Below are 16,517 nucleotides of genomic sequence, written 5' to 3' on the forward strand. Positions count from 1 at the left end.
TCGCCCGACGCCGCGCCCATCGCCCCTGGTCGCGCCCGCGCCGTGCCCGCCCCTCGACCGCGCCTTGCTGGCCGCGCACTGCTCATGTGCCCGCACGCGCCCAGCCCGGTTTGCCCGCTCGCTGCTGCCCTTGTTGCAGCGCTGCTGTTGTTGCTTCCGCGCCGCTGCTCTTGCTGCTCACCGCCGCTATATGCTGCTATCCGCGTACGGCCGCGGTGGCGCCCTGGCTGTGTGCCTCGCCTGCTCCCACCTCGGCTAGCCGGCGCACCACCCTCACCCTGCGCCTCCTTTGGCCGCGCGGTTGAGCCGGGCCACCTCCTGCCGGCGCCAGGCCTCCTCCTCGCGCCGTCGTGCCCCCCTCAGATCCCCATCGCGGCGAGCACGGCCGGGTGGCACCGCAGTTCCTCGGTGAGCGCCAGGAGGAGTAGCAGGAAGTGGAGGTGGGCGGCAAGCGCGGCGGCAGCCTGCGCATGTGGCCTCGCTCCTCCTCGCGGTGGTTGTGGAGGCTGGCGCCAGCTCGTGCGCGCTCACTGCTAGGTGGGACCAGGGGCGGACACGAGTGGACGACAGCGGTCGAGCAGAGCGTCTGCTTCGTACCCATTTGTTTCCAGATTTGGACCAAGTTTGAGTCGGAGACGGACAGCAGGCGGACACCCGCGTCTGTTTGGGTCGCCCTGTTGGGTCAAGTTTTGTGTCCGGATGATCCAAACGGATAAAATGGGTCTTTGCATTGGACTTGCTCTTATCTGCTTCCGTTATGACAACCCCATCTTGACTGTTTTAGTGGGATCATTCTAGAAGTTGTACTTTTGTATATTTTTTTAATGAAAATAGCTAGAACAATTGTTCTATGGTCTCGGTTCAAAAGAAAAAAAAATCATTCTAGAAGTTCCGTGCGGCTAATCACAGTACTACTAGTACGTAGCTTATTGATTGCAAATGAAGTACTAGCACGAAGCTGCGTACCTGTGTCTGAAGAGTGAAGAATGCCTGGGGACCTCGCACTGAAGTGCTCGGAAGAAATGGAGGGGATGACGGCTGAGAACAAGCTGGGAAAGAAAATACTGTATTAAGCTACTCCTCTGGAAGGGATAGCTGACACCTAAAGACACATGGGTGACATCAGGGCTCGTTTTAAATTTTCTTTTTGCAAGCATTTTTAAGCTTCTGGATGGACCTGTGCGTGCAAGTGCAAGTATGCAACGACGTCTGCAAAGAAGTTGTTGTTAGCAGCCTGCCCTGCCGACCTGTGCATCGGTGCACGCCCAAAATTCTTTCATTTTCTTCATCCTTAGAGCATCTCCAGCGGGAAAAAATGCGTCTTTTGCACGCGCGAGCCAGGTTGGCGCAGGAAAAAAAAACTACGCGCGCGAAAAAGCGGCAATGCGCCCGACAGTTTTGGCGCGCGGACGTCCAACGCGCTCTATAAAACCCGCGGCGGGCGCCCGCTAACCGCCGTCCGCGTCGCCTCTCTCCCTTCTTCCTCGCTTCTGCCGGTGCCCCCCGCCGCCGCGCCCTTCTTCCTCGTCTCCAGCGTCCCCCCGCCGCCTCCAGCGCCTTCTTCTCGCCGCCGACATGCCGCCGAGCGCCCGAAGCAGCTTCGGCTACCGCGGCGTCCGCGCCCACCCCTCCGGCATGTATTACGCGGAGATCCGCTCCGGTAATACACGCCTCGGTCTCGGGACGTTCGAGACCGCCCACGAGGCCGTCCGCGCATACGACGCGGCGGCATGGCGCCTCGCGAGGCCACGTTCGCAGATGAATTTCTCGGACGTGTGGACGCGCCAGCAGGCACAGGACCTCACGGCTCCGCCGTGGCTAATGACCGAGGAGGACTGCCGCATCCAGCGGAGGCGGGAGGGGCGCCTCCTCATCGCCGAGGCGGATGAGCACACCATGGCGGCGTGGCGCGAGCGCTTCCCGAAGGACGTCGCTGTCGAGAACGAGTTCTGAGCGCAGCGAGCCATGGATCGAGCGGACAGGCGAGAGCAGAAGGCACTGGCGGAAGCCCAGTGCGAACTGGCATCTGCGACCTGGGACGACAATGATCCTCGATGGGAAGACGTGCTTCTGTCGTTGGACTACACCACCGAGGAGGACGACAACTGCGAGTAGTCTATCTAGTTTATCGTCGACGTAATCTACTATATTTGCATCATAGTATCATTTTTATTTATTTTTATTTGTATCGTATGGACTAGCTTGTGGTGTTGGGCTTGAACTATGCATTGTAGTATAATTTTAATACGTATTTGTATTTTATCTATATGTTGTTTCATATTGTTTGTATGTGTTGCATCGTAGTACCGGTTGCTCGTGCGCGGATTTTGCAATGCTTGCTAGAGCTATAGCGCCGCGCCTTATTTTGCAGCCCCTGCTGGAGCAAGCGCCCTCCTGTGCGCTAAAAAAAAGCTATTTTAACGCTGTGAAAATAATTTAGCACGCCGCGCGTTGCGCTTCTGTTGAAGATACTTTTAAAGTTCGTCTTCTTTTTCACGGTCTTAAGCACGAGCAGAAGTCCATTCATTGGCGGAATGCGCTGGGACGACTTTGGAGATGGTTATTCCCCTTCTTAGCAGTACAGGCACAGTAACTGAACCAACTACATCTCACGTACAGATCAAAACAAGAAAAAGGAAACTTTCTTGCTAAATCTCAGTTGACTCAAACTTTGTTATGTATCAATTGTTGTTATATTCGTAAAAATATACATTGAGAATATGCAATAAAAAACAGATTTCCCTCCTTACATGTTATGCCACCTGACTAAGATTTAGTTAATTCTCAGTCGACTCGACTGAGATCTAGCCACACCCAAAAGAGAAGCATAGAGCTTACATGCAACGACCTACTCAACATATCCAATGAGTGTGCTAGCGGGCTCTCACAGGCCGGTACTACAAAAGCAAGACAAACGGATTGGCATGAAGATATTGGGAAACCTCTTTCCTTTTATTAGTATTCTCTTTGTCTTCCATTTGTTTTCTTATCTTTAAATAATTAATTGACAATATAAGGATTCTCAATGCAATTTACCGCATAATACATATAAATTTCCTCTAAATCAAAAGCAAGAAATTCTTAAGGTTATATTCTGGAATACCCTTAGTTATTCGTTCCATTTCGGCATATTACAGAAGCAAACTAAGTTCGTTATGATGCGCAAGGGAAATCAAGTCATCACAATTTATGGACACGATTCGATCATGAAATAATTAAATGATCATGTTCATTGCAAAGTTCATAAGGACGGCGAGAAAAATTAAATCTTTTAGCACAAACATCTAGCCTCTATTGCAACCATTTAGTTTCTAAATACATATGCCTCTTGCAAAATCTATCTTCCCTTTTTGGTATGTAATTGCAAACTCTATGCACTCCACAAAAATTGGCATGCTTATAAGAAAGATTTTTATCATGACTAGTGCAATCATCATTAGTACTATGGATATTCAAAGAATTCATACTAACAACATTGCAATTATGCTCATCATTCAAAGATGGTATGCCAAACATTTTATTGCATTCTTTCTCTAGCAATTGAGCATAATTATCGGAATCCTTATTTTCATGAAAGGCATTAAAAAGATGAAGCAAATGAGGCAACCTCAATTTCATTTTTTTGTAGTTTTCTTTTATAGACTAAACTAGTGATAAAACAAGAAACTAAAAAATTCAATTGCAAGATCTAAAGATATACCTTCAAGCACTAACTTCTCCGGCAATGGCGCCAGAAAAGAGCTTGATGTCTACGACGCAACCTTCTTCTTGTAGACTCGTGTTGGACCTCCAAGCGTAGAGTTTTGTAGGACAGTAGCAAATTTCCCTCAAGTGGATGACCTAAGGTTTATCAATTCGTGGAAGGCGTAGGATGAAATGGTCTCTCTCAAACAACCCTACAACCGAATAACAAAGAGTCTTTTGTGTCCCGGACACACCCAATACAATGGTAAATTGTATAGATGCACTAGTTCGGCGAAGAGATGAAAGTGCAACTATCCCTAGGTGGTTTTGGTAATTAATAACAACATATAGCTCATTGAGCTAATGCTATTCCAAGACTATTATTTCAGGAAAGGTCAATGAATGGCATGGCATGGATGATGAAAGTGGATCCCTCAAAATACTAAGGACAAATGATTGGCTCAAGCTCAAAAGCTCAAGACTCTTCATTTTATATTTTAGTGATCCAAGATCACATTGAGTCTATAGGAAAAGCCAATACTATCAAGGAGGGATGAGGTGTTGCTTAATGAGCCTCTTGCTTCATGTGCTTAGTGATATGCTCCAAAACCCCCAACTACTTTCCCACATCCACATATGACCTAAACCCAAAGCCGAAATCGGTCACACCAAAACTTCCTATCCGGCGCCACCGATTCCAAAAGTCATAGCCACTGCCACAAACCCTAAGCAAATCGGTCTTACCGATAGGGATCTCGGTCTCACCGAGATGGGGTTGCAATCTCACTGTTTCCCTTCGTAGCGTTTCGGTCTAACCATAGTGAGCGATCGGTCCCACCGAGATTGCAATGTAAACTCTCTGTTTCCTTTTTGTAACATTTCGGTCTCACCGAAAAGAGCAAATCGGTCCCACCGAGTTTACCTGACCAACTCTCTGGAAAGCTTATTACCAAATCGGTCTCACCGAGTTTGTGTAATCGGTCTTACCGAGATTACGTTATGCCCTAACCCTAACCGAATCGGTCTCACTGAGATGCATGTCAGTCCCACCGAAAATCACTAACGGTCACTAGGTTTAGTAAATCGGTCGGACCGAGTTTAACAATTCGGTCCCACGGAATTTGGTAAATTGTGTGTAACGGTTAGATTTTGTGTGGAGGCTATATATACCCCTCCACCGCCTCTTCATTCATGGAGAGAGCCATCGGAAAGAACCTACACTTCCAACTTACCATTTCTGAGAGAGAACCACCTACTCATGTGTTGAGGCCAAGATATTCCATTCCTACCATATGAATCTTGATCTCTAGCCTTCCCCAAGTTGCTTTCCACTCAAATCTTCTTTCCACCAGATCCAAACCCATTGAGAGAGAGTTGAGTGTTGGGGAGACTATCATTTGAAGCACAAGAGCAAGGAGTTCATCATCAACGCACCATTTGTTACTTCTTGGAGAGTGGTGTCTCCTAGATTGGCTAGGTGTCACTTGGGAGCCTCCGACAAGATTGTGGAGTTGAACCAAGGAGTTTGTAAGGGCAAGGAGATCGCCTACTTCGTGAAGATCTACCGCTAGTGAGGCAAGTCCTTCGTGGGCGACGGCCATGGTGGGATAGACAAGGTTGCTTCTTCATGGACCCTTCTTGGGTGGAGCCCTCCGTGGACTCGCGCAGCCGTTACCCTTCGTGGGTTGAAGTCTCCATCAACGTGGATGTACGATAGCACCACCTATCGGAACCACGCCAAAAACATCCGTGTCTCCAATTGCGTTTGAATCCTGCAAACCCTTCCCTTTACTTTCTTATAAGTTGCATGCTTTAATTTCCGCTGCCTATATACTCTTTGCATGCTTGCTTGAATTGTGTGATGATTGTTGACTTGTCCTAGAGTAGCTAAAATCTGCCAAACTCTAAAATTGGGAAAAGGTTAAGTTTTTATTGGTCAAGTAGTCTAATCACCCCCCTCTAGACATACTTCAAGGTCCTACAAGTGGTATCAGAGCCTTGGTCTCCATTTGCTTTGATTTCCATAACTTTTGGTGGTCATAGCCTTGGTTTCACAACCTAGGAGAGTATGGCGTCTAGCGAGGGAAATTATCACCGTAGAGGTCCTTACTTTGATGGTACTAATTTTGCTAGTTGGAAGCATAAGGTGAAAATGCATATTCTTGGACATAACCCCGCCGTTTGGGCAATTATTTGCATTGGCTTGCAAGGTGAATTTTTCGATGGGAGAGAACCGAACCGTGAAGCTAACGCGGAAGAATTGAAGATGCTGCAATACAACGCTCAAGCTTGTGATATCATCTTCAACGGATTGTGCCCCGAAGAATTCAACAAAATCAGCCGTCTTGAGAATGCAAAGGAAATTTGGGATACTTTGATTGATATGCATGAAGGTACCGAATCCGTCAAGCAATCCAAGTTGGATGTGCTCCAAAGTCAGCTTGACAAGTTCAAAATGAAGGATGGTGAAGGTGTCACTGAAATGTACTCTAGGCTTGCTCTTATCACAAATGAGATTGCCGGCTTAGGGAGTGAAGAGATGACTGACAAATTCATCATCAAGAAGATCTTAAGAGCATTGGATGGAAAGTATGATACCATGTGCACATTGATTCAAATGATGCCAAACTACAAAGATCTCAAGCCAACGAAAGTCATTGGAAGAATTGTTGCTCATGAGATGTCACTCAAGGATAAGGAGGAACTTCACAACAAGTCAAGTGGTGCTTACAAAGCTTTAAGTGAATCCCCCACATCATCAAGTGAGAAACCAACCTTCAATGAAGAATTGAGCTTAATGGTGAAGAACTTCAACAAATTCTACAAGAGTAGAAGCAAAGAAAGAAGCTCCAAATCAAGGTCTTACAATGACAAGAGATCTTCTAGTCGAGAGCGCAATTGCTACAATTGTGGGAGACCCGGACACTACTCCAATGAGTGTACGGCACCCTACAAAAGAAGAGAAGATTCTCCAAGAAGAAGAAGCAAAAGAGAAGAATCACCACCAAGAGAGAGGAGGAGTAGAGATGATCGTTATGAACAAAGACCCTCACGGAAAAGCAAGGATTCGGAAAGGAAGGACAAGTCATCAAGGAGCTACACGAAACGAAGACATCAAGCTCATGTTGGTGAATGGGTATCTGGCTCCGACTCTGACAATCACTCCGAGAGAAGCTATCACTCCGACTCCGAATATACTCAAGATGAAGGTGTTGCCGGTCTAGCACTTGTGTCAACCAACTCCTACGACATATTTGATTCACCAAATGAAGGTGTTGGAAGATGCTTCATGGCCAAAGGCCCAAAGGTAACACATCCCGAGTATGTTGATTTCAATAGTGATGACGATGACTTGCTTGTGGATGATGATTTACTTGTTGACAACTCTAGTGATGAATACTATGATGAAACTTCAATTAATCATGTTAATCATGCTAAAACGAATGACAATGATAAGGAGAAGATTGAGCTTCTAACTAAAGAATTAAACTCTCTTAAGTTAGCTCATGAAACTATCTACGAATATCATCGAGAACTTTTAAGGGCTCATGAGAAGTTACGCTTTGAAAAGCTCAATCTTGAGCAAGAGCATGAGTTCTTAAAGGCAATCAATGATGATCTTCGCAAGAAAAGTTCTTCTTACATTGCCAAGCGTTTACTCTTATCTACTTACATGCCTCAAGTCAAGTCTAGTAACAAGTACAAGAAAGATACTTCCTCTAGTAGTAACAATAATAATGTTAAATCCAATATTGTTGCTTCTAGTAGCTCTCTTGATTCCACTAATGATTCTCTTAGCCAAGTTACACTTGAGCAAGAAAATAGCTTATTGAAGGGAATTATAGAGAAAGGTGTTTACAAGAGCCTTGCCAGGAGTAAGTAATTCGAGGAAATTGTACGCAAGCAAGGAAGGCACTGGAAGAATCAAGGTGTTGGTTTTGAACGAAAGTTCAATGCCAATGGAGTTGAGTGGGAAGAAGATCAATACCCCAAGACAAAGTTTGTTCCTCAACAAGATAAGTATGATCCTACTTCCTTCAAAGGAACACAAGCTCAAGATGATCTTCCACCACATGACCACAAGAACAAAGGCAAGGACAAGCTTCAAGAAGAGATTGATACATTTGAAGAAGCACCTAAAACCTCGTTCAAATGGGTCCCCAAGACTACGTCAAGTTCTACTTCATCAAGTACAACTACAACTCCAAGGATTCCCATCAAGATGATGTGGATCCCAAAGAAGAAGAACTAGAGAGTTCTTGAGGGTGACTCCGCCGACATTCTTCACTCATATCATTTTGGCAAGAACAAGTGCAATCAACTTCCACATCTTGCACTAGTTCAAGGAGTCACAAACCCTCATATTGGTAAGACAAGGGACAAGGTAACCTAATGATTTCATGGACATCATCTTGTGTGTGCATCACTCTATGTCTATGGATATTCTTGTTTGTTCCTTGTGAGACTAACCCATGTAGGTAAGTTGAAAGTGCAACTCACTCCAAAGGATTGCTCCAAATGATCTACATCAACATTGAGCATCTACATCTTCAACACCTACATGAAGTCATCATCGACAAAACCCAATGTTAGTTCATCCCTCTAAGGGGGGATCTCACATCTAGGGGCAACTTAACTCTAAGAATTGAGTCAAAGCAACTCTAATGGTGTGAACACATTAATGCATTATGTAAAAGTGGTAACCCCACTTGAGCATAAACGATGAGTATGACCTATGATCAAATGTTCTCATTTGACTCCTAAGTCAATATACTCATATATAGATGACCTAGTCATCGCCAATTGTTTGATAGATGCTAGAATTGGTTGTGCATGCTTTGCCACATATTTCATTTACTATCTTATTGTGTGAGCATGTTGGTGCATATTTTACTCATTCAAGGACGTCCACTTGTTGTTTTGATTGTTTGGTTTCTTTTCTTTTTGCCAAGTGGATGGACAAGAATGCCTAAGAATCTTCTTTAGCTATCTATGCTTTTCTCATCTCAAACTCTATTCATGCTACATCACAAAATTTGATCAAGTCAGATTCGAACCACTCTGTGTGAGGAGAACTCGGAGTCCCCGATTCGTCATAGACTTAAACTTCCAAAACCTCTTTGTGATTCTCGGTCTGACCGATTCTTCCATTTCGGTCCTACCGAGGTCACCAAGTTGATCTGAGTTTTCAATCTCGGTGCAACCGATTTGAACTTTTCGGTCTCACCGATTTGCTATAACTGAACACAGTTATGCATCTCGGTGCCACCGTGTTGTTCCACTCGGTCACACCGACAGGGTCGGGCTATATATAGTCACGGGCAAAAATTTGGAAATTTCTCCGAAACCCTTCGCCCGCGCAACAGCTCGCTCTGCCATTGTGGTCTCCGGATCGTCTCCTCGCCGCCAGCAGCCTCCTGTCGCTGGTCTTCGCCGCCGTCAATGGAAATCGTCCCCGCCGTTGCCGCCGTAGCAAGTCCACCGCCAAGTTAGGGTATGGACTTGATCTTTGTGCTATCCACGTCTGATTCCTAGCACATTGTTTTCATATTGTTTCTTGCCACGATTGAGATTCTTCTATCCAATCAAAATAGTCCGTAGTTTAGATGGGATTCAAATTTTTAGGGTTAGATTTCCGCCGAAACCATCTCGGACCCACCGAGTTGAAAAACTCGGTCTCACCGATTTGGCTTATGCCATTGCACTAGTGACTCTTGGTCTAACCGAGAATTACTAATCGGTGCGAGCGATTTGAGGATTTTGTGAAACCCTAGCAGTCTCGGTGCCACCGAACTGAAACTCGGTCCAACCGAGATCATCAGTTTAGGTTCCAAAACTGCTTCGGTATCACCGAGTTTGAAAATCGGTTGATCCGAAATGCTTTCTGTGGAAAACTAAAACTGAACTTTTCAATCATTCTTTTGCAAAAATCTCTGCATTTTGTCATGCTCATCTATTCTATCTCATCTATAACTCTTCACAGGGTCAGCAGTCAGCTTGTGCAGTATGTCTAATCAGAGTGACAGTCAGAACAGGTCTGAAGAGCACATGGACTTGAGTGAGGGCACTAGTCCCTCAACTTCAGATGAAGGGAGCAGAAGCACTCCTAGCAATTTGCCTAAGGCTGCAACTAGGCAAAGGAGGAAGAGAACCTCAGACTCAGAGGATGAGGATTACAAAGCTGAGGAGGATGAGGCCACTTCCAAGAAAGTGGTGCTCAAAAAAGAGTATGGCTCTGCACAAAGCACAAAACTAGGCCTGAAGAAGAAAGTTCCTGCCAAGAGAACTCCAATGCCAAAGGCCAGGAAGTCCACTCAAGTGCCAGCTCAAGCTCAACCCAAACAGGCACCTGCAAGGAAAGAGGCACCATCAAAACCTCAGAAAGTCCCCACTGGTGCAACCATGAAGTTCACACTTGAATCAGAGGATGATGGTGATCAGGACAAGAAAAAGAAGAGAGCTAGAACCACAACTGCCAAGGTCCTTGGAAAGCCCTCAATGAGAAGGGATTCTGATGAAGAGGAAGAGCATGCTGCGCCAGCTCCTAAGGCAGCTAAGCTTATGGGAAATGCAATCAGGTCAGGGGCTGCAACATCCAAGCCTAAAGATGCACCCAAAGCTGCCTCCAAGGCCAAGCAAGCTCCAAAGAGGAATACCAGGAGTATTCCAGCTGCTGAAAAGAACAAGGCCCCAGTGCCCAATGTTGCAGAAGATGAAGATGAAGAAGGACAAGTCCTCAGAAAGCTCAAGCCCAAGATACCAGACCACAATGATGCCCATCCTGTGGCTGAGGACATGAGAATCAGGAAGGATTCAGGGCTGAGGCTGTGGAGGATGGAAGACCCATATGCTTCAAGAAGAAGAACTGCTGTTGACTACAGGTTCCACACAAAGGAACAACAGGACTTTTATGAAATCATTCTGTTGGACAAGAAGCCCATAGTCTGTGATATGAGGTGGGTTGACTGGAAATTCATCAGGGAGAATGAGCAGCACTACCCTGGAGTGGAGGAGAGCTTTATTGCTTGTGGAGTAGCAGATTTTGTTGGACAGAAGTTCACCAACTGGAATGATGAGCTTATCATGCAGTTCTACTCCACATCACACTTTTATCCAGATGGTAGGATTGTTTGGATGTCTGAGGGTACTAGGTACCAGTCCACTGTGGAAGAATGGGCAAGTCTGATCAATGCCCCCAAGGAAGAAGAGGATGACTTGGACATATATGCAAAGAAGAAGTTGGGTCACAATTCAATGGCTCACATGTACAAGGAAATTCCTGACAAAGCAGTTGAGACTCACAAGTTTGGATCAGTTCACTTTCTGCTGTCAAGGTTGGCAACCATAAATTGGATTCTGAGGCACACTTTGTTTCCCAAGTCAGGTGACCATAACATGATCAGAGGGCATGCCATCAACATGCTGCATGTGTTTGATGTGTCACATAAGTTCAAAGTCATGAGCCTCATCATTGAAACAATCAAGAGGACTGCAACAGATCAGAAGAGGAGCTGTGGATATGCACCTCAGATCCAGGAGTTGATTAACTCAAAGATGGGCATAGGGAAATATCAGTTGGATAAGGAACATTTTCCAATTTATCCAGAGTTTGAGGACAATGAGGTTGTTATGAATGAATATGATCCACAATCAGTTCAAGCTCAGGAGAAGAAGGAGAAGGCAAAGAAGGAGAAGGCTGCCAAGATGCCAACTCAAGAGGAGGCATCTGAGTATTTCTTGAAGACCAAACAAGAGCAGCTTGGTTACCTGATAGCATCAACTCTGAGGATTGATAAAGGGTTGACAACCCTAACTCAAAACCAGGAGAGCCTGGAGAGAATCATGGAACAAAAGTTCTATGATCTAGATGTCAAGGTGACTGAGATTCAGTTAGTTGTAGAGCAGCTGCAGGATGACATGTAGGAGAGGAAGGGCAAGACAACCACCAATGTGTTTGCCAGAGTGCCCAGAGCCCAGAGGTCAGTTGCAGTGCCAGTGACAGACACTAGAGCTACAACTTCAGCACCAGCCACTGCCCCTACAGTTCCAGTGCAACCAGCTCCAGCATCCACTCCAGCACCCTCTACTTCAACTGAAGCCTTCGTCCAAGGAGCTATCAGGACACCACCACCAGAAGATCAAGCCTGAGAGTCGATCTAGCACTATGCATTTTCTATGAACTTTTTGGTAACTTGTTGCCAAAGGGGGAGAAAAATGTATAGATCATAGGCTTCAAGAGAGAGGGTGTGTTGCTTTTGTTCTCTCTTGCTTTATTTGGTGGTTTTTCAAACATTGTTTGCTTTTGGTTGAGATACTATGCTTGTGAGACATTGATGATCATGTGTTTGATCATAAGCCACACTTATGCATGCTTGATATTATCGTATCTATCTTATATGATCATTCACTATGCTTGGTGATGAGTGCATGTATTCATTGTTTATTATTTTGAGCGCTCCACCAAGATGTATGTGACATGGAAGAGTAACCCATGAGCCTAATTCATTGTGCATTTGCAGTCCAAAGCAAATATTAACCCATGCACAAATTTAGGGGGAGCTCTTGCTTATCACATACTTCTCAAAGCGACGATGTTATTCAATCTTATTATCATTTGTCGAAGCTTCGATCTATATGTTGTCATCAATTACCAAAAAGGGGGAGATTGAAAGTGCAACTATCCCTAGGTGGTTTTGGTAATTAATAACAACATATAGCTCATTGAGCTAATGCTATTCCAAGACTATTATTTCAGGAAAGCTCAATGAATGGCATGGCATGGATGATGAAAGTAGATCCCTCAAAATACTAAGGACAAAGGATTGGCTCAAGCTCAAAAGCTCAAGACTCTTCATTTTATATTTTAGTGATCCAAGATCACATTGAGTCTATAGGAAAAGCCAATACTATCAAGGAGGGATGAGGTGTTGCTTAATGAGCCTCTTGCTTCATGTGCTTAGTGATATGCTCCAAAACCCTCAACTACTTTCCCACATCCACATATGACCTAAAACCAAAGCCAAAATCGGTCACATCAAAACTTCCTATCCGGCGCCACCGATTCCAAAAGTCATAGCCACTGCCACAAACCCTAAGCAAATCGGTCTTACCGATAGGGATCTCGGTCTCACCGAGATGGGGTTGCAATCTCTCTGTTTCCCTTCGTAACGTTTCGGTCTAATCGAAGTGAGCGATCGGTCCCACCAAGATTGCAATGTAAACTCTCTGTTTCCTTTTTGTAACATTTCGGTCTCACCGAAAAGAGCAAATCGGTCCCACCGAGTTTACCTGACCAACTCACTGGAAAGCTTATTACCAAATCGGTCTCACCGAGTTTGTGCAATCGGTCTTACCGAGATTACGTTATGCCCTAACCCTAACCGAATCGGTCTCACCGAGACGCATGTCAGTCCCACCGAAAATCACCAACGGTCACTAGGTTTACTAAATCGGTCCGACCGAGTTTAACAATTCGGTCCCATCGAGTTTGGTAAATTGTGTGTAATGGTTAGATTTTGTGTGGAGGCTATATGTACCCCTCCACCTCCTCTTCATTCGTGGAGAGAGCCATCAGAAAGAACCTACACTTCCAACTTATCATTTCTGAGAGAGAACCACCTACTCATGTGTTGAGGCCAAGATATTCCATTCCTACCATATGAATCTTGATCTCTAGCCTTCCCCAAGTTGCTTTCCACTCAAATCTTCTTTCCACTAGATCCAAACCCATTGAGAGAGAGTTGAGTGTTGGGGAGACTATCATTTGAAGCACAAGAGCAAGGAGTTCATCATCAACGCACCATTTGTTACTTCTTGGAGAGTGGTGTCTCCTAGATTGGCTAGGTGTCACTTGGGAGCCTCCGACAAGATTGTGGAGTTGAACCAAGGAGTTTGTAAGGGCAAGGAGATCGCCTACTTCGTGAAGATCTACCGCTAGTGAGGCAAGTCCTTCGTGGGCGACGGCCATGGTGGGATAGACAAGGTTGCTTCTTCGTGGACCCTTCTTGGGTGGAGCCCTCCGTGGACTCGCGCAGCCGTTACCCTTCGTGGGTTGAAGTCTCCATCAACGTGGATGTACGATAGCACCACCTATCGGAACCACGCCAAAAACATCCGTGTCTCCAATTGCGTTTGAATCCTCCAAACCCTTCTCTTTACTTTCTTGCAAGTTGCATGCTTTAATTTCCGCTGCCTATATACTCTTTGCATGCTTGCTTGAATTGTGTGATGATTGCTTGACTTGTCCTAGAGTAGCTAAAATCTGCTAAACTCTAAAATTGGGAAAAGGTTAAGTTTTTATTGGTCAAATAGTCTAATCACCCCCCCTCTAGACATACTTCAAGGTCCTACAAGAGATGGTGGTACAAGTGTAATATGAATAGTAGAAATATATTTTTATAATCTGAATAAATAAAAACAGCGAGGTAACTAGTAACAAAAGTGAGCAAAAACGGTATGGCAAAGCTTGAAAACAAGGCCTAGGGTTCATACTTTCACTAGTGCAAGTTCTCTCAACAATGATAACATAACTAAATCATATGGCAATCCCTCAACGTGCGACAAAGAGTCGCTCCAAAGCTCCCATTGCAGAGAACATAAGATGAAATTGCTTGTAGGGTATGAAACCACCTCAAAGTTATTCTTTCCGATCAATCCATTGAGGTATTCCTATAAGTGTCACAAACATCCCTAGAGTTCGTAGTAAAATAACACCATATGCCACACATCAATCAACCCTAATGTCATCTAGATACTCCAATGTCACCACAAGTATCCGTGGGTCCATTATACGATATGCATCAAACAATTTCAGATTCATAATATTCAATCTAACACAAAGAACCTCAAAGAGTGCCCCAAGATTTCTACTCGAGAAACAAGGACAAAAACGTGCATCAACCCCTATGCATAGATTACCCCAATGTCACTTCGTGAATCCGGGAGTTGAGTGCCAAAACATACATCAAGTGAATCAATAGAATACCCCATTGTCACCACGGGTATCCCATGCAAGACATACATGAAGTGTTCTCAAATCCATAATAGTATTCAATCCGATAATTGTGAAACCTCAAAGGTAAAACTCAATTCATCACAAGAAGGTAGATGGGGAGAAACACCATATCACCCAACTATAGTAACAAAGCTCGCGATACATCAAGATCGTGCCAAATCAAGAACACAAGAGAGAGAGAGATCAAACACATAGCTGCTGGTACATACCGTCAACCCCGAGGGTGAACTACTCCCTCCTCATCATACAGAGCGTCGGGATGATGAAGATGGCCACCGGTGATGGTTTCCCCCTCTAGCAGGGTGCCGGAACGGGCTCCCGATTGGTTTTTCCTGGCTACAGATCCTTACATCGGCGGAACTCCCCATCTAGGTTTATTTCTGGGGTTTTAGGATTTATAAGAATTTTTGGTGTCGGTTTCACGTCAGGGGGGTCCATGAGTCAGCGACAAGGCAGGGGGCGGGCCCTAGGGGGGTGGTGTCGTGGTACTATGTCTGACAGTAAGAATAGGGGGTACGTATGGAGAGGCAAGGTCTTAGCTACGGCAAGGTTGTATGCAAGTGTTTACGAGTTCAGGCCCCTCTCGGAGGAGGTAAAAGTCCTACGTCTCGGTGCCCGGAGGCGGTCGACTGGATTATGAGTATGTGTTTGTATTACAGGGGGTTCGAACCCTTGTCCCAGAGGAGGGGGTGGCTTATATAGAGTTCGCCAGGACCCCAGCCATCTCCTGTTACAGAGGGTTGAATGTACATAAAGATTGAGGCATTACTAGTAACGCCAGCCTTAAGTGCCTTTAATGACCTTAAAGACTACAGAGTGAATGCTCGCCCGTTGCTGTTCTGAGTGACTTCTGGTCTTCAGCAGGTTGAGTGGTTTCTTGTATGGTCGAGTGGTTGACTAGTCGTGTGACTTTGGAAGGAGGGGTATCCGAGTGGTTCGTTGGTCGAGTGGATTGCACTCGACACCTTTACTGGGTTCCCTTTGTTATCGCTTGAGCTTCTTTGCTTCTAGGGTAGTGACCTTAGGTAGGGCGTATAGGTCAGGCCTGTGATCCTACGCTAGGTCTGTATCCTCATCATTAGCCCCCGAATGGATTAAGGTCCGAGTGGAAAGAAGATTGAAGTTGATCTTGCTCCGACCCTTGCGCTTCACGAGTATTTACGCAGGACAGAAGACTCATGTTAGAACTTCAGCTTCGCTTCAATTGCCTTGATCGATTCAGAAAGTTGCCGAGTGAATTTGCAACATCATCTGTCGAGTGTTGTTTCTGGGCATAGAATCTTTGGCGCGATTGGTTGCGGCATATCCCGGATCTCACGGGATTTGAAATTTCGGGGAAGCGCGCGGGACGGAGCATGCCGAGGTAAGCGGGATGGATAGACAGGAGTGCCTTGATCTCCACGCCACCTTTTTCGCCACATACCCAGCGCACGACTGTTGCGGGATTTGACGGGATCACCTGGGCCCACGCGTCAGCCACTTAGAAGTGGGCCTTTATAAGGCGACGGAGCCGAGGCTCCTGCACTGTGCGCATCTATTTTCTCCCCTTTTCCTCTGCTTCTCCACTGCATCCGTCTCCTCTGCTCTTGACGCTGCCGCTCCGCCACCATGATGAAGGACAAGATGGCGGTGCTGGAACGCGCGAAGAAGGCGACGGGGGCGGCGAGAGGCAAGAAGAAGAATCGCGGGTCGTCATCGCGCTCGGCGCTGCCGCCGGGTTGGATCCAAGGCGATTGGATCCGGTCTTCGCTCCGGCAGGAAGATCTGGACAAGCTGGTGGAGTCCGGGCTAATTGCCAAGGGTGTTGCGAGGTTGCCGG

The sequence above is a fragment of the Triticum dicoccoides genome, chromosome 2B, assembly GCF_002162155.2.
Source record: "Triticum dicoccoides isolate Atlit2015 ecotype Zavitan chromosome 2B, WEW_v2.0, whole genome shotgun sequence".
Taxonomy (NCBI): Eukaryota; Viridiplantae; Streptophyta; class Magnoliopsida; order Poales; family Poaceae; genus Triticum; species Triticum dicoccoides.